This window comes from Nycticebus coucang, chromosome 20, assembly GCF_027406575.1.
Source record: "Nycticebus coucang isolate mNycCou1 chromosome 20, mNycCou1.pri, whole genome shotgun sequence".
Lineage (NCBI taxonomy): Eukaryota > Metazoa > Chordata > Mammalia > Primates > Lorisidae > Nycticebus > Nycticebus coucang.
The window spans coordinates 19,966,696-19,983,834 of record NC_069799.1 but is presented as its reverse complement, the minus strand read 5'-3'; the positions used below and the strand labels follow the sequence as shown (position 1 = coordinate 19,983,834).

Sequence of the window (17,139 nt, the reverse complement as noted above, 5' to 3'; positions counted from 1 at the left end):
GTTCCCTTCTCTCCACATCCACGCCAGCATCTGCAGTTTTGAGATTTTGTGATGTGGGCCATTCTCACTGGGGTTAGATGATATCTCAGGGTTGTTTTGATTTGCATTTCTCTAATATATAGAGATGATGAACATTTTTTCATGTGTTTGTTAGCCATTCGTCTGTCGTCTTTAGAGAAAGTTCTATTCATGTCTCTTGCCCATTGATATAAGGGATTGTTGGCTTTTTTCATGTGGATTAATTTGAGTTCTCTATAGATCCTAGTTATCAAGCTTTTGTCTGATTGAAAATATGCAAATATCCTTTCCCATTGTGTAGGTTGTCTCTTTGCTTTGGTTATTGTCTCCTTAGCTGTACAGAAGCTTTTCAGTTTAATGAAGTCCCATTTGTTTATTTTTGTTGTTGTTGCAATTGCCATGGCAGTCTTCTTCATGAAGTCTTTCCCCAGGCCAATATCTTCCAGTGTTTTTCCTATGCTTTCTTGGAGGGTTTTTATTGTTTCATGCCTTAAGTTTAAGTCCTTTATCCATCTTGAATCAATTTTTGTGAGTGGGGAAAGGTGTGGGTCCAGTTTCAGTCTTTTACATGTAGACATCCAGTTCTCCCAACACCATTTATTGAATAGGGAGTCTTTCCCCCAAGGTATGTTCTTGTTTGGTTTATCAAAGATTAGGTGGTTGTAAGATGTTAGTTTCATTTCTTGGTTTTCCATTCGATTCCAAGTGTCTATGTCTCTGTTTTTGTGCCAGTACCATGCTGTCTTGAGCACTATGGCTTTGTAGTACAGACTAAAATCTGGTATGCTGATGCCCCCAGCTTTATTTTTGTTACAGAGAACTGCCTTAGCTATACGGGGTTTTTTCCAGTTCGATACAAAACGCAGAATCATTTTTTCCAAATCTTGAAAGTATGATGTTGGTATTTTGATAGGAATGGCATTGAATAGGTAGATTGCTTTGGGAAGTATGGACATTTTAACAATGTTGATTCTTCCCATCCATGAGCATGGTATGTTCTTCCATTTGTTAATATCCTCTGCTATTTCTTTTCTGAAGATTTCATAGTTTTCTTTATACAGGTCCTTCACCTCCTTCGTTAGGTATATTCCTAGGTATTTGATTTTCTTTGAGACTATGGTGAAGGGAGTTGTGTCCTTAATTAGCTTCTCATCTTGACTGTTATTGGTGTACACAAAGGCTACTGACTTGTGGACATTGATTTTATATCCTGAAACTTTACTGTATTTTTTGATGACTTCTAGGAGTCTTGTGGTTGAGTCTTTGGGGTTCTCTAAGTATAAGATCATGTCGTCAGCAAAGAGGGAGAGTTTGACCTCCTCTGCTCCCATTTGGATTCCCTTTATTTCCTTGTCTTGCCTAATTGTATTGGCTAGAACTTCCAGCACTATGTTGAATAGTAAAGGTGACAGAGGACAACCTTGTCTGGTTCCAGTTCTAAGAGGAAAAGCTTTCAGTTTTACTCCATTCAGTAAAATATTGGCTGTGGGTTTGTCATAGATAGCTTCAATCAGTTTTAGAAATGTGCCACCTATGCCTATACTCTTCAGAGTTCTAATTAGAAAAGGATGCTGGATTTTATCAAATGCTTTTTCTGCATCTATTGAGAGGATCATGTGATCTTTATTTTTGCCTCTGTTAATATGGTGGATAACGTTTATAGACTTGCGTATGTTAAACCAGCCTTGCATCCCTGGGATGAAGCCTACTTGATCATGATGAATGACTTTTTTGATGATAAGCTGTAATCTATTGGCTAGGATTTTGTTGAGAATTTTTGCGTCTATGTTCATGAGTGAGATTGGTCTGAAATTCTCCTTTTTGTTTGGGTCTTTTCCTGGTTTTGGTATCAGGGTGATGTTTGCTTCATAGAACGTGTTGGGGAAGATTCCTTCTTCCTCAATTTTTTGGAATAATTTCTGCAGTACAGGAATAAGCTCTTCCTTGAAGGTTTGATAGAATTCTGGAGTGAAGCCATCTGGACCAGGGCATTTTTTGGTTGGAAGCTTTTTTATTGTTTCTTTGATCTCAGTGCTTGAAATTGGTCTGTTCAGGAGCTCTATTTCTTCCTGGCTGAGTCTAGGGAGAGGGTGTGATTCCAAATATTGATCCATTTCTTTCACATTGTCAAATTTCTGGGCATAGAGTTTCTGGTAGTATTCAGAGATGATCTCCTGTATCTCTGTGGGATCAGTTGTTATTTCCCCTTTATCATTTCTGATTGAGGTTACTAAAGATTTTACTTTTCTATTCCTCGTTAGTCTGGCCAATGGTTTATCTATTTTATTTATTTTTTCAAAAAACCAACTCCTTGTTTCATTAATTTTCTGAATGATTCTTTTGTTTTCAATTTCATTGATCTCTGATTTGATTTTGGATATTTCTTTTCTTCTACTGAGTTTAGGCTTAGATTGTTCTTCTTTTTCCAATTCCATAAGATCTCTTGTGAGATTGTTGATGTGCTCTCTTTCTGTTTTTCGAATGTAGGCATCTAAAGCGATGAATTTTCCTCTCAAAACTGCTTTTGCAGTATCCCACAGGTTTTGGTAGCTTGTGTCTTCATTGTTTTTATGCTCAAGGAAGTTAATGATTTCCTGTTTTATTTCTTCCTGCACCCATCTGTTATTCAACAGAAGATTGTTTAGTTTCCATGCCTTTGGGTGGGGTAGAGCATTTTTTTTAGAGTTGAGTTCCACCTTTAGTGCCTTATGGTCTGAGAAGATACAAGGTAAAATTTCAATTCTTTTGATTCTGTTAATATTTGTTTTGTGTCCCAGGATATGATCAATTTTGGAGAATGTTCCATGGGGTGATGAGAAGAATGTATATTCTTTATCTTTGGGGTGGAGTGTTCTATATGCGTCTATCAAGCACAGTTGTTCTAGAGTCTCATTTAAGTCTCTTATATCCTTGTTTAATTTCTGTTTAGAGGATCTGTCCAGCTCTGTAAGAGGAGTGTTAAAGTCCCCTGTTATGATGGTATTATCAGATATCATATTGCTCAGACTGAGTAAGGTCTGCTTCAAGAATCTGGGAGCATTTAAATTGGGTGCATAAATATTTAGAATTGAAATGTCTTCTCGTTGTATTTTTCCCTTGACCAATATAAAGTGACCATCTTTGTCTTTTTTGACTTTAGTTGCTTTAAATCCACATGTGTCTGAAAATAAGATTGCAACTCCTCTTTTCTTCTGAATTCCATTTGCCTGAAAAATTGTCTTCCAACCCTTGACTCGGAGCTTTAATTTGTCTTTTGAAGCCAGGTGTGTTTCTTGCAGACAGCAAATGGATGGCTTGTGTTTTTTAATCCAGTCAACCAATCTATGTCTCTTCAGTGGGGAATTCAAGCCATTAACATTTATTGAGATAATTGACAAGTGTGGTAGTATTCTATTCGTCTTATTTTGTGAGAGTCCATTGCTTAGTTTTATCTTTTGCATCAGTGTGGAGGTTAGGTTCTGTCCTTTAATTTCTGAGTTCTTACTTTGCTGCTGATCCATTTTGGTGGTCAGTGTGCAGAACAGGTTGAATATTTCCTGTAGAGCTGGTCTTGTTGTGGCGAATTTCCTCAATGTTTGTATATCCGTAAATGATTTGATTTCTCCATCAATTTTGAAGCTTAGCTTAGCAGGGTACAGAATTCTGGGCTGAAAATTGTTCTGTTTAAGTAGATTAAAGGTAGATGACCATTGTCTTCTTGCTTGGAAAGTTTCATTAGAGAAGTCTGCGGTCAATCTGATGGATTGCCCCTGTAGGTCAACTGGCGCTTACTCCTGGCAGCTTGCAGAATCTTTTCTTTGGTCTTGACTTTGGACAGGTTCATCACAATGTGTCTTGGAGAAGCTCGGTTAGAGTTGAGGCGACCTGGGGTCCGATATCCCTCTGAAAGCAGTGTGTCAGAATCTTTGGTGATATTTGGGAAATTTTCTTTTATAATATTCTCTAGTATGGCTTCCATTCCTCTGGGGCATTCTTCTTCCCCTTCTGGAATTCCTATAACTCGTATGTTGGAACGCTTCGTAAAGTCCCATAATTCTGACAGTGAACGTTCTGCTTTCTCTCTCTTCTTTTCTGCCTCTTTTACTATCTGAGTTATCTCAAAAACTTTGTCTTCTACCTCTGAAATTCTTTCTTCTGCATGGTCTAACCTGTTGCTGATACTTTCCATTGCATCTTTAAGTTCCCTGATTGACTGTTTCATTTCCTTCAGCTCTGCTATATCCTTTTTATATTCTTCATATCGTTCATCTCTTATTTGATTCTGTTTTTGAATTTCCTTTTGGTTATTTTCCACTTTATTAACAGTTTCCTTCATTGTTTCCATCATTTCCTTCATTGTTTTCAACATGTGTATTCTAAATTCCCTTTCTGTCATTCCTAACATTTCTGTATAGGTGGAATCCTCTGCAGTAGCTACCTCATGGTCCCTTGGCGGGGTAGTTCTGGACTGGTTCTTCATGTTGCCTGGAGTTTTCTGCTGATTCTTCCTCATGGGTGATTTCTTTTATCTGTTTACTTGCCCTAATTTTCCTTTCAATTCCTCTTGCTCTTTAAGTTCTTGTGCCTGTGGACTAAGGGTTACAGGACCTGAAGGGTGAGAAGGTTTAAGAGCAAAAAAGCGATGAAAGAAATGAGGACCGAGTGATAAGAAAAAAAAAATGAAAAAAAAGAAAAATAGAGAAAGGAGAGTGGTTGGGTGAAAGGAATATTGACAAAAAGAAGAGAGGCACAGAGAGAGGGAGACAGAGCAATATAGGTGTACAGTAGGGTACTTTGATACAACCTTAAAAAAAAAAACACCTTCTGGGGGTGCCAAGTGGGGTGGTTCCCTTGAGGTCAGCAGCTCTTTGCTAACCTGATCAGACACAGTACCCCACCTCCACCAAGTAGAGAGGAAAGACAAAAATGCTATAAATCCAACCAAAAGAAGCAAACAGAAAACTTTACGGGATAAAATTGGCTGGAAAAACCAAATAATAGTGGTAGAAACACTAACAAAAATGAAGTTCTGATTATTGAAATAGGCAGCAATGGGAAATTATAATTAAACTAGAAAAATTGAGAAAGAAAAAGGATCTGTATGGAAAAGGTTGAACTTAAAAAACAAAACAACAATCTAGAACGTCAAAATAAACAAAAAAAACAACCAAACCAAAAAAAAAACCAAACAAACAAACAAAAAAAAAAACACACACGCAACCAAAAACAAAGCAGTATGTATATGGAATTGAATATTGTCTGGGCAACACGTGGTCTTCTGGGGTATGAGATGTTAATCACAGTTCTGATACGACTGGAGGCTGCTAGTTTCTCGAACCCCAGCAGGTAGACACCCTAAATCTCTCTTCAGCCCACTTAAAAGGCACTTTGAACTTGTTCACTTACTGAGCAGAAGCTTTCTCAGGGAAGTGCTTGTTCCTGGAATCACTGCTGAAGTGGCTATCCACTTACCCTGTGTGTCAAAACTGGTCTCCCTCTGCCCCCGAGGGTTAGGGCTGCAAGGCGGCTCAGACCCTGCCCTTAGGCTACTTGGTCGCTGGGTTACCAGCTCCCACCCAATTCCAGCTCTGCGACCCTGAGGGTGGAGCTTGCCAGGGCAGATCGCTCACAATGTCTGCCTGTGACCCAGAGCCAAACTCTATTAGCTCCGTCTGGCTCAGCGGCTCAGACTGGGGCCCTAGACAAAGGCCAAAGTTCTCCGCACTCCCGCTCAGGCTCTCCCCAAGGCAGTTCAGCTGAGTGCCAAGTCCAAAGACACCAAAACAGTTCACAGGTAAGGCCTTTCTGGTTTGCAGTCTCGCTGCTACTGAACTTACAGTTGCGGGCGGGTTTAGGCGGATTGAACACACGCGACCACTTGCCGGTTTTCCACTGTTTTAGTCCTCCTCTTGGGGTCCAGAAGTCTCTCGCTGACTCCCTGTATCCTCTCAGGGGTGATGATAGGCAGATCCCACCAGCCAGAGATGCCTGGAGTCCTATATCCCCAGACTCACGGTGCCCAGATGCAAGGAAGCTGTTACTCGGCTGCCATCTTGCTCCACCCAAAAACGACATCATTATATTTTCTTAACTGTCTGTGAGTTAGAGCAGTGTGTCTTCTTTCTAGAAGTTAAAGTAGAAGGAGCCCTGGGATATTCAGGGCCCACATCCAGGTGCTAATGTCCTGCCCAGGAGCAGGGCCAGTCCAGCCTTTACCTGCCACTTCTCCTGGCTCCACATCCCTGCTTACCCAGCTCAGCCCCAAGGTCCCTTCTCCTTGGTGCAGGCCAGAGGAGGAGAAGAAGAGGCTGGTGCTGTGCTCACCTGTGTTCAGTTTAGAGACTCAAAGCATGGAAGGTTGGAATAATTAGTGGGGGTCCCTAATTCTTGGAGTTTGTAGATATACTTATCAGACTCCAGGTACTTCTCAGAAACCTAGATCTCACACCCACCCTGTCCAGTCACAGTAATCACATTGCTTATGTGTGTATCCCATCCTTTGCAGAGTTATGCAACCAAACTATTGAGGTTCCTTCTTGGAGCCCAACTAATTTTTGTTCAGTGTATGATTTCTGGGAGATAGATAGGCATCCATCGAAGCAGAGAGTGAGGTGTAGGTCTACCGGTAGTCCCCTTTTGCACACTGTCCCATGCTCCCACAGGGGGCTCTGTCTCTCCCATCCATGGACCTGAGACAAGATTCTGATAGGGAGTAGAATGTTCACTTATTCTGACAACAAAAAGTGTGGTTCAGGACAATTACATTTCTGAGTTTAGGAGAGTCAAAGCCCTCAGTGTTCCACTTCAATGTGGCAGCAACTGTCCACATGCTGTTCTGAATACAGAGCTTGTACTCTACAGTTAATACATAGAATGAGGCTTATGCCTATAATCCTAGCACTCTGGGAGGCTGAGGAGGGTGGATAGCTTGAGCACACGGGTTCCATTCTAGCAATTAAAAAACGAGACCCCCCTATCTCTACTAAAATTAGAAAAACTGAGGCAAGAGGATTGCTTCAGCTCAGGTTGGAGGCTGCTGTGAGCTATGTATGATGCCACCCACTCTACCTATAGTGACAGTTCCAGACTCTGTCTCCAAAAAAAGGTCTGGTGAGGTGGCTCACGCCTATAATTTCACCACTTGGGAGGTTTCAACGTGTGTGTGTGTGTCTGTATGTGTATGTTGAAACAGAGTATCAAACTATCGCCTAGGCTAGAGTGCCATGGCATCAGCCTAGCTCAGAGCAACCTGAAACTTCTATTTTCAAGCAATCCTCCTGAATGTGTATAGAAACACACACATATACCTATCTCCTTATGATCATCTCCCTTGCTGTCATTTGATTAATATTTGAATTAAATATTTTCCTGTCCTGCAATTTTATATTACATTTTTGTCAATACATATAAGATAGTATCATTTAAATAGTATAGAGTTGGATCTTGATTTTTAATTTATCTTTTTTTTTTTTTATGTTTTGAGAACAGAGTCTCACTATGTTGTCCTTGGTAGAGTGCTGTGGCTTCATAGCTCACAGCAACCTCAAATGCTTGGGCTTAAGCTGTTCTCTTGTCTCAACCACCCAAGTAGTTGGGAGTACAGGCCCCCACCACAACACTGGCTATTTTTTGGTTGCAGTTGACATTGTTGTTTGGCAGACGCAGTCTGGGCCGAACCTGCTAGCTCTGGTTTGTGTGGCTGGCGCCCTACCTACTGAGCTACAGGCGCCAAGCCTGATTTTTTATTTTTTAAATCTCTATCTTTATTTGATGTCTATCATATCATTATGAAGTTTAGTCCATGAATGTGTACATAATTTTGTTTTTTTTTTGAGACTGAGTCTCAAGCTGTCACCCTGGGTGAAGTGCTATGGTATCATCATGGTTCATAGCAACCTTCAACTCTTTGGTTCAAGCGATCCTCTTGGCTCAGTTTTTTATTTTTAGTAGAGACAAGGTCTCGCTCTTGCTCAAGCTGGTTTCAACTTATGAGCTCAAGCAGTCCACCCACCTCAGCCTCCCAGAGTGCTAGGATTACATGTGTGAGTCACCCTGCCCGGCCTTGTGTTCATAATTTTTGAAAGACAAGAACTTACTATCTATATTTATATAACTTTTGAAAGAGAAGGACTTATTCTTGACAATTTTTTTACATGTGTACTTGATTTTGTTATTGATGTCAGCAATTACAGCTTGTTATATTGTACATGGAGACCCATTATTAAAGGTTTAGTGCTGACTTTCTCGTTTTGTCTTTGAACTCTCAAGCATGATTAAAAGTGTTTTGTGCACTGTCATTATAATAGTATGGAATTTCATGTACGTGTACTTAGGTGTTTCTCCCAGAGTTATTTATTTGTACACAATATAATATTGTTATATAGCATCATTTCATTGTCAAAGAAAGGTGCTTCCTTTGACATTTCTTGTGTGGCAGCTTTCAGCATCTATTTACCTTTGATGAACATTTCTTTTTTCTTCATTTGGAAGGACAGTTTTGGTGGATATTATATATGTGCTTTGAAGTTTTTGTTCTTTCAGCACTTTAACTATATCATCAACCCCTTTTTGATGTGGAAGGTTTGTGTTGATTAATCCACTAGTGATCTCCCAGGATTATGCTTAGAGATAACACATCCTTTTTCTCTTGCTGCTTTCAAAATTCTCTTGTGTGTGACTTTCAAGTGCTTGATCTTCATCGGTCTTCTTGTGGGACTCTGTTTCTCCTAGTTAAATTATGGTGAGCTTTTCAATAATTTATGTCTTTTTTTCTTACATTTGAGACTGCTCCATCATTCTTACTGTATTTAACCACGGAAGTTCTGTTTATTTATGCATTTTTTGGATACCTTCATTTTTCTGATTTTACTTAGTTGTCTGTATCATTCCCATTCGACCCATTTGGTATTATTTAGATAAAGTTTTAAGGTAATATAGACATCTCTATTTTTTTATGATTGATTCCAGATTATTTATTTTGTTTGTTTGGGTTATGTCCTCCTAATACTTTGTACATATTATAATCTTTCATTGATTTCATTCACAAACTTTGACATGTGACAATACCCACCAGCACTCTGACACACATTGTACTAGAAAAGTGAGGACCATTACATTTGGACAGTGTTTTATCTATGGAAGTAAATCTGTGGTTACTTTTTAGTTGAAACATTTTCCCACATTTCCTCCTAAGAGCTTGTCATCACTTGATAGACCTGAATCTGTTTTATTGGAGTCTCTCTGCTGCTTTAACAATATTTTCCATTTTGATTCAGCACCCCTGGCTGTCTTATAAACTATAGCATCATTGCTTTTAGCCCTCTCACTCATGGGAGTCAGCAAACGTTCTTTGGAAATGCCCTCCAAAGCAAGAAGGATTAACACAGGTGGTATTCTTCCCCCACCCCTCCTGAGGACAAAGGTGGGATTTTGAAGTTTACTTTCATTTAACCATTCAGTATTAGGATGGCATAAAGTCTGTGGAGGGTAAACTTTTCTTTTCTGTTCTATCTGGTTCTTCTTGTTACTATTATTTTTTTTGAGACAAAGTCTCACTGTGTCACCCTCGGTTGAGTGCCATGGTATCACACCTCACACCAAGCTCAAACTCTGGAACTTAAGTGATTCTCTGGCCTGAGGCATCCAAGTAGCTGGGACTACAGGGGCCTGCCACAATGTCCAGCTACTTTTTTGTTATAGTTGTCATTGTTGTTTGGAATGCTCAGGCCAGGTTCAAACCTGCCAGGTCTGGTGTATGTGGCTGGCACCCTATCCACTGAGCTACAAGCACCGAGCCTTTATTATTATTATAGACTACTTTTTTTTTTTTTAATTTTACACACACACACACACACACACACATATATGCACACACAAATTTATTTATGTATTTATTTGAGACTTGAGTTTCTGTTACTCTGGTAGAATTTTGTGTTGTCCTAGCTCACAGCATCCTCAGGCTTCCGGGCTCAAAAGATCTTTTTGACTCAGCCTCATGAATTGCTGAGACTGGAGGCTTATGCCACCATGTCTGACTAATTCTTCTATTTGTGGTAGAGATGGGGTCTCACTCTTGCTAAGGTTGATCTCAAACACATGTGCCCAAGTGATCCATTCACCTCATTCTCCCAGTGTTTAAGGATTAAAAATGTGAGACAACGCCAGCCTCTACTTTGACTCTACAACTTCTGTTTATCTGCTGTGCTGCAAATACTTTTTTTTTTTTTTTGAGACAGTGTCACTTTGTCACCTTGGCAGAGTGCGGTTGCATCATAGCTCACAACAACCTCAATCTTCTGGTCTCAAGATATTCTCTTCCCTTAGCCTCCCAAGTAGCTGGGATTACAGGGGCCTGCCCCAATGCCCGACCATTTTTAGAGGTATTGCTCTAGCTCAGGCTGGTCTCGAACATGTGAGCTCAGGCAGTCCACCCACCTCGGCTTCCCACAGTGCTAGGATTACAGGCATGAGCCACCGTGACTGGCCTGGCCTGTAAATTCTTACCTGGTTTTGAGAATTCCCCCAAATGCAGTGTATACATGCAACATTTATTCATCTTTAAGATAATTAGTGCCTGTGTACTGTAATATGGCCTCTTCCTAATGTTCTTGGCATGATTTTGCAGATAAAATGTACTTAATTCTCATTAAAAGGCAGTGGCTAAAATTCTTATTGTTTAAATTTCTTTCAGTTATGTCTAATCATTTTATCCCAGACTGTTTGCAAGAGCTGGGCACAAATATTTTATTCCCAGAGATGATCCTGAGAAGATATCAAAGCTGTGGCCCCTAGAATTTAAACTTAACAAAAGACTGGGAAAGTGTGTATGAGTGTAAGCCACAGAATGTATGTTACAGTGGACTTGACCAACATGTAACAGCTACCCATGGCAAAGTCTTCCAATGTAGTAAGTGTTTGACGTCTTCAGACAATTGTCAAATCTAAATAGACATAAGACGATATATACTGCAGAAAACCTTTTAAGAGTAAAAGATATGGGAAAGCCTGTAACTTCTGCTCACATATTACAGAACATAAGATAACTCATAATGGAGAAAAACAGTACAAATGCAAAGAAGGTAGCAAAGTCTTCCAATCTTGCTCAAGCCTGACTAAGCCTAAGAGACTTCATACAGAGAGAAAATTGGCAAGTGTGAAAATTATGGCAAATGTTTACCCACAGATTAAAATATTGTAACCATGAAAGTATTGATAGTGAAGGAAAATCTTACAATGATCAGGAATGTGACAAACTTACCAACCAGTACTCATACCATAGTGAACATAAAAGAATCCATTCTGGAGACAAACGTACAAATGTCAAGAATGTGTTAAAGCCTTTAACTTTAGTTCAAGGCTTAGTAACCATCAACTAATTCATTGTGGAGAGAAACTTTACAAATATGAAGAATGTGACAAAGACTTTAATAGTACTCAAACCTTTCTAGACATCAAAGAATTTGTTCTGGAGATACCCTATGAATTTGAAGAGTGTGGCAACATTTAACCAGTACTCAACCCTTTCTAGATATCAAAGAATTCATTCTAGATAGAAACCATACAAATGTGAAGAATGTGGCAAAGCCTTTAATTGGTATTCAAATCTTTCTATACATCAAAAAATTCATTGTGGAAAGAAACCCTAGAAATGTGAAGAATATGGCAAAGCCTTTAATGTTAGTTCAATCCTTAGTAAACATCAAAGAATTCATTCTGGAGAGAAACCCTACAAATGTGAAGACTATGGCAAAGCCTTTACACTTAGTTCAACCCTTAGTAAACATCAAAGAATTTATTCGGGAGAGAAAAACTACACGCGTGAAGAATGTGGGAAAACCTTTACCCTGCACTCAATCCTTTCTGTCCATCAAAGAATTCATTGTGGAGAAAACTCTACCAAGTTTGAAAAATGTGGCAAAGCCTGTAATTAGTATGTGAACCTTTCTAGACATAAAAAAATTCATTCTGGAGAGAAACCTTGTAAATATGTACAGTGTGGCAAACTCTTCAACTCACGTTCAATCCTCACTGTACATAGAATAAATAATACAGGAGAGAAACCTTCCAAATATGAAGAATGTGGCAGTACCTTTACGTGGTTTGTAACATGCTAAGCATAAAAGAATTCATACTGGAGACAAATCCTACAAATGTGAACAGTGTGGAAATGACTTTAACCAGAGCTCTTACTAAACATGAGAAAAGTCATATTGGAGAAAAATCTTACAAATGTGAATGATGTGGCAAAGGTTTTCACTGGTCCTTATCCTTAGTAAACATGAGAGAAATCATAGCAGACAAAAATGGTAACAATCTGAAGATGTGGCAAATCGTTATGCCAGTAGTCAGTTTTCTGTACACAATAGAATTCATGTTGAAGAGAAACTCTTGATGTTTACTAAGGGTTAAACTAACAAATGTGAAGAACTTGGCAAGTGTTTAACTTGTGCTCAAACCATTCTATAAATGAAAAGTTTATGCACCTGTGGCTCAGTGAGTAGGGCGCCAGCCCCATATGCCAAGGGTGGCAGGTTCAAACCCAGCCCAGGTCAAACTGCAACAAAAAAATAGCCGGGCGTTGTGGCGGGCGCCTGTAGTCCCAGCTGCTCGGGAGGCTGAGGCAGGAGAATCGCGTAATCCCAAGAGTTAGAGGTTGCTGTGAACCGTGTGACACCACGGCACTCTACCCGAGGGCAGTACAGTGAGACTCTTGTCTTTTCAAAAAAAAAAAAAAAAACACAGAAATTCTCTACAAATGTGAATAAAGTGTCGAATCCTATAACCTGTACTCACACTTTTTAGTACATAACAGAATTCATAGAGAAATTCTATATATGTGAAGAGTGTGACAGTATCTTTAAATATCTCACACTATTGTGATCATAATTCATGTGGAAGAACTACTTTACAAATGTCAGTCATGTCTCAAAGCCTTAAAGTTGTGTTTATCCTGTTAAATAGGGCTAAGGAGAGACAGGGGGTAGATGATAGAATAGGAGATCCTTTTTCATAAGAAGAGGAACAAATTGAGCAGAGGGGGCTTCCAAGAAACAAAAGCTGGTATTTCAAGAAGGGTTCCCCAAACTGAAATGATGTTTGCTCTGCAAAAATGAATCTCAGAGGTAGAGAGGCCAGAATGTGGAGATATGGCTGTGGCCACAAAAGAGCTCTTTGGAGAGGGCATACAAGTAAGATGGCAGTAGGCTCAAGTGACCTATTTTCATTAACATAATACAATGTATACCAGTTCTATCATACTCTACAATTACAATGAGAAATGGTGTTCATTGATTGCAGGGATAGAAATGGGAGGACTTACCATTCTGGAAGATTTTCCTGTTTCCAAGAAAAATCATGAATATTTTACCCCCACACCACTTAACATAGAATTGGAAAATCTGTGTAAGGGGAAGCAGTTTACTAATCCCAGGGTCTTCTCCACTTGAAAAGGTGGAGTAACTCCTTTTCTGGAGTAACCATCATTTTAATAAACTTTGCCCTTTTTGCAAACTTGTATCTACTGTTCTTCCCATTTGTTTCAGTGTCTTGGTAGTAGTAACCATTCTTTGGCACCTGGAACAAAAAAAACAGGGAGTATATACCTGACATCTTGTCCCCATATGTGACATTTTCATGCCAAAATCTGGGAAGAAAATGTATACCTTCAGTGAGATAAACTAATAGAACAATAGACATTCTGAGTTCATTCTGCCTGCTGGATATTACTTTACTACTCCTATATCTCTTTCACTGTCTTCACTTCTATGTAATGTAGCTCCTAACCTACCCCTACTTCATCTGCTTTTTTCTACTTCACCTGGACAATGCACTTCATCTCCCAGTTAGCACTAATGTTCAAAAGCTTAAAAGGGGGCCTCAGGCTCCACAAGCAGAACGTTGAACCAGATTTTTCAGGTCTTAATAACCAGAATGGGGCTGAGGTGACAGTGAGAAAAAGCCAGGCAGGCCAGCAGCAGGTCTTAAGAGCAGAAGGAAGCTTTTGAAATGTTACCACTAGGGGAAGAAGGTTGTCAGACACTGAGTTCTCCTAGAGGCTTAGGCAAGAAGACACCCAGCCTGAGCCCTTCCCTACTATGACTGTGGGCTCCTGGAGTAAGAAATGGCTTGGGAAGGGGCCTCTGCTGGGACTATGCCCTCACTACTAGAGAGATGCATTGGAAGTGACATTGCCCACTCCTGGAGACAGGATCTCATTTACCTTCTAGCCCCTGTGAAATCCCTGAACCAGCCCTGACCCTCTGGAACTCTCTTAGTCTGATGGACAAATTCCAGCTTCAGAACAAGCTCAAGTGGGAAGTTGTCTTTTTCTGTCACGGTAAAGAAACTGATGTTCATATCACTAGAGCCACTCCTCAGCTCTCCCTGGAAATTCACGGCCTCTGTTTTCCTCTCCTATATCTCTCTTAAAAATGGAAGGTAAAATTAAAGTCCCTGTGCTCCCTGGTTGATGATGTTTTGGTTTATCCCTTTTTAGCACTTTCCAACTGCCCAACTCTATTGTTTGGATGAAGTCCTAACTTTAGATTAGAGACCTAAAACCTTTGCATCCACAGGCCTCCTTTTTCAGGCCTTTATAAAGAAAAGACTTAACTGGGATGCCATTTTCTTTCACAATAGAAAAAACATTAAAGCAAGAAGGATCCATTAGGGTGGCGCCCATAGCTCAGTGGGTAGGGCGCCAGCCACATAACACTGAGGCTGGCAGGTTTGGACCTGGCCCCGGCCAGCTAAAAACAACAACAACAAGTAGCTGGCATTTTAGTGGGTGCTTGTAGCCTCTGATTCTTGGGAGGTTGAGGCAAGAGAATTGCTTAAGCCCAAGAGTTTGAGGTTGCTTTGAGTGGTGATGCCATGGATTTTACCCAGGGCAACAGCTTGAGACTCTATCTCAATAAAACAAAAACAAAAAAACCAGAAGGATCCAGTATGTATTCTCTCCAGGAGAGAGATGTGAAGAAAGTCATGAATATCAAGAAATGTAGATGGTAAAGAACATTAAAAGAAAAGGGAATCATTGGTGTAAGAAAAAAAAAAACCTAATATGCCAATGTTTGTCCTAAAATAAGTCATGGTTTAAGAAGAAAACTTTGTGACAAAAATAGAACTTAGCCATGTGAAAAATAGCCTATGTAAGGCATAATATTTGGAAAGGTGAATTTATTTTGTATGTGAACAAGTTAGCCTAACTGAAAGGAATCATTAATTAAAACAACAAAGTGTTCTTTTTGTTATCAGACTTTGTTTAAAACCTCTTCAGATTGCTTGTGTATATGTTGAAACTGATAAAAACAATTAAGTCAGTTATTCACTGTCAGTGTGCCACTATGGAGTTAAAATAAATCTACCTATGTATATTTTTTTTCTGTCTGCCTTAATTTATATTTGATTAGTTGTAAGTATTGAGATCAAGATTATGAAACTGGTATCACTACTCAAGGTCATCACTACTCCTTTGAACCCAAAGTAAAGAAGAGAAGGAGCCATCTTTGTCCTTTAAAACACCAGACTCTTTGTCTCAATTGCCTAACATTTTCACTCCTTCCTCTTTGTCTTTAATTCACTCTTCACACCTCCTGGCTTTCTGCTCCTAAGATTAGATAACAGAACTTGTATGTGTAACTACTGTTATACTTGAACAACTTGTATTTTCTTTCACAAGTGTGGACTCTGGCCACACGGGACCATTTCTGGTTGTGGAACACACTGGGGACTCCATGCCCTTCTTGTGCCCCCCCCTTTTCTTTGAGACAGAATTGTCACTTTGTCACCCTCGGTAGTATGCTGTGGTATCATAGCTCATATCAACCTCGAACTCTTGGGCTCAGTGGTCCTTTTGCTTCAGCCTCCCGAGTAGCTAGAACTACAGGTGTCCACCACAGTGCCCAGCTACTTTTTTAAGAGACGAGGTCTCACTGTTGCTCAAGCTGGTCTAGAACTCCTGAGCTCACCCACCTCAGCCTCGCAGAGTGCTAGGAGCTGGTGGGTTCGAACCCAGCACAGGCCTGACAAACAACAATGACAACTACAACCAAGAAAAAAATAAAAATAAATGATACAGAGAAGAGTAGCATGGCCCCTGCGCAAGGATGACACACAAATTCGTAAAGCGTTTCATAAATTTTTGCATGTCTTGTCAAAAAAAAATATATATATATATATTATATATTTATATATATAGCCGGGCATTGTGGCGGGCTCCTATAGTCTTAGCTACTTGGGATACTGAGGCAAGAGAATCATTTAAGCCGAAGAGTTTGAAGTTGCTGTTAGGTGTCATGCCACAGCACTCTACCGAGTGTGACATAGTGAGACTTTGTCTCAAAAAAAAAAAAAAAAAAAGGCTCAGCTCCCCTAGCTCAGTGGTTAAGGTGCCGGTCACATACACCGGGGCTGGCGAGTTTGAACCCAGCCTGGGCTTGCTAACAATAATGGCAACTATAATAAAGAAATAGCCTGGCTTTGTGGCATCTGTAGTCCCAGCACAAGAGTTAAAGTTTTCTGTTAGTTTTGATGCCACAGCACTCTACCAAGGGTGACGTACTGACACTCCTGTCTCAAAAAAAAAAAAAAAAGAAAGAAAGAAAGAAAGAAAAGCAAAGAAAAAAAGAAAGCTCTCATTAGCCACCCCTGAACTGGAGGCAAATGATCTGTCTTAAACCACTTCACAGAAGTCCTGAAAAAGATACAGGAAGACTCAGGTTGATCCAGACTCCTGTCCCCCTGGATCAATGGACAGCTCTTTCACTCTGGTCACTGGAAAAAATCAGAGCAGACAGGGAGGTCATCTGAGCAAGAGATCTTGATGAGGCAAAGGCTAAAAAGAGGTACCCAAACACAGTTAATATGAAACCCGGGAATTGAGCATAGAAAGGGGAATACGTGCTTTGTAAGGGATGCCTTCTTCCACTGGAATCAGATGATGTGATTCTCGGTAGGAAAGTGCAAGGCCCAGAGAACTCTGGCCACCTGAGATGGGCACAGCATTGTCCACAGGTATTACTTTGTCCATGACAATGGTGCCTTTCTGGACAGCAATAATTTGACCCAATGTCTGTAGGATACCCTGTCCAATGGGTAGTCTGTCTTTTCTTCTCTACCAATGGAAAGCTGTGTGCTAAGACT

The 17,139-nt window shown here is 40.0% G+C and overlaps 1 pseudogene; it reads left to right on the top strand.

The window, feature by feature from the left end:
- Positions 1-16,039: 16,039 nt before the first annotated feature.
- Positions 16,040-16,138, top strand: LOC128573193 (uncharacterized; annotated as a pseudogene).
- The last annotated feature ends 1,001 nt before the right edge of the window (positions 16,139-17,139 follow it).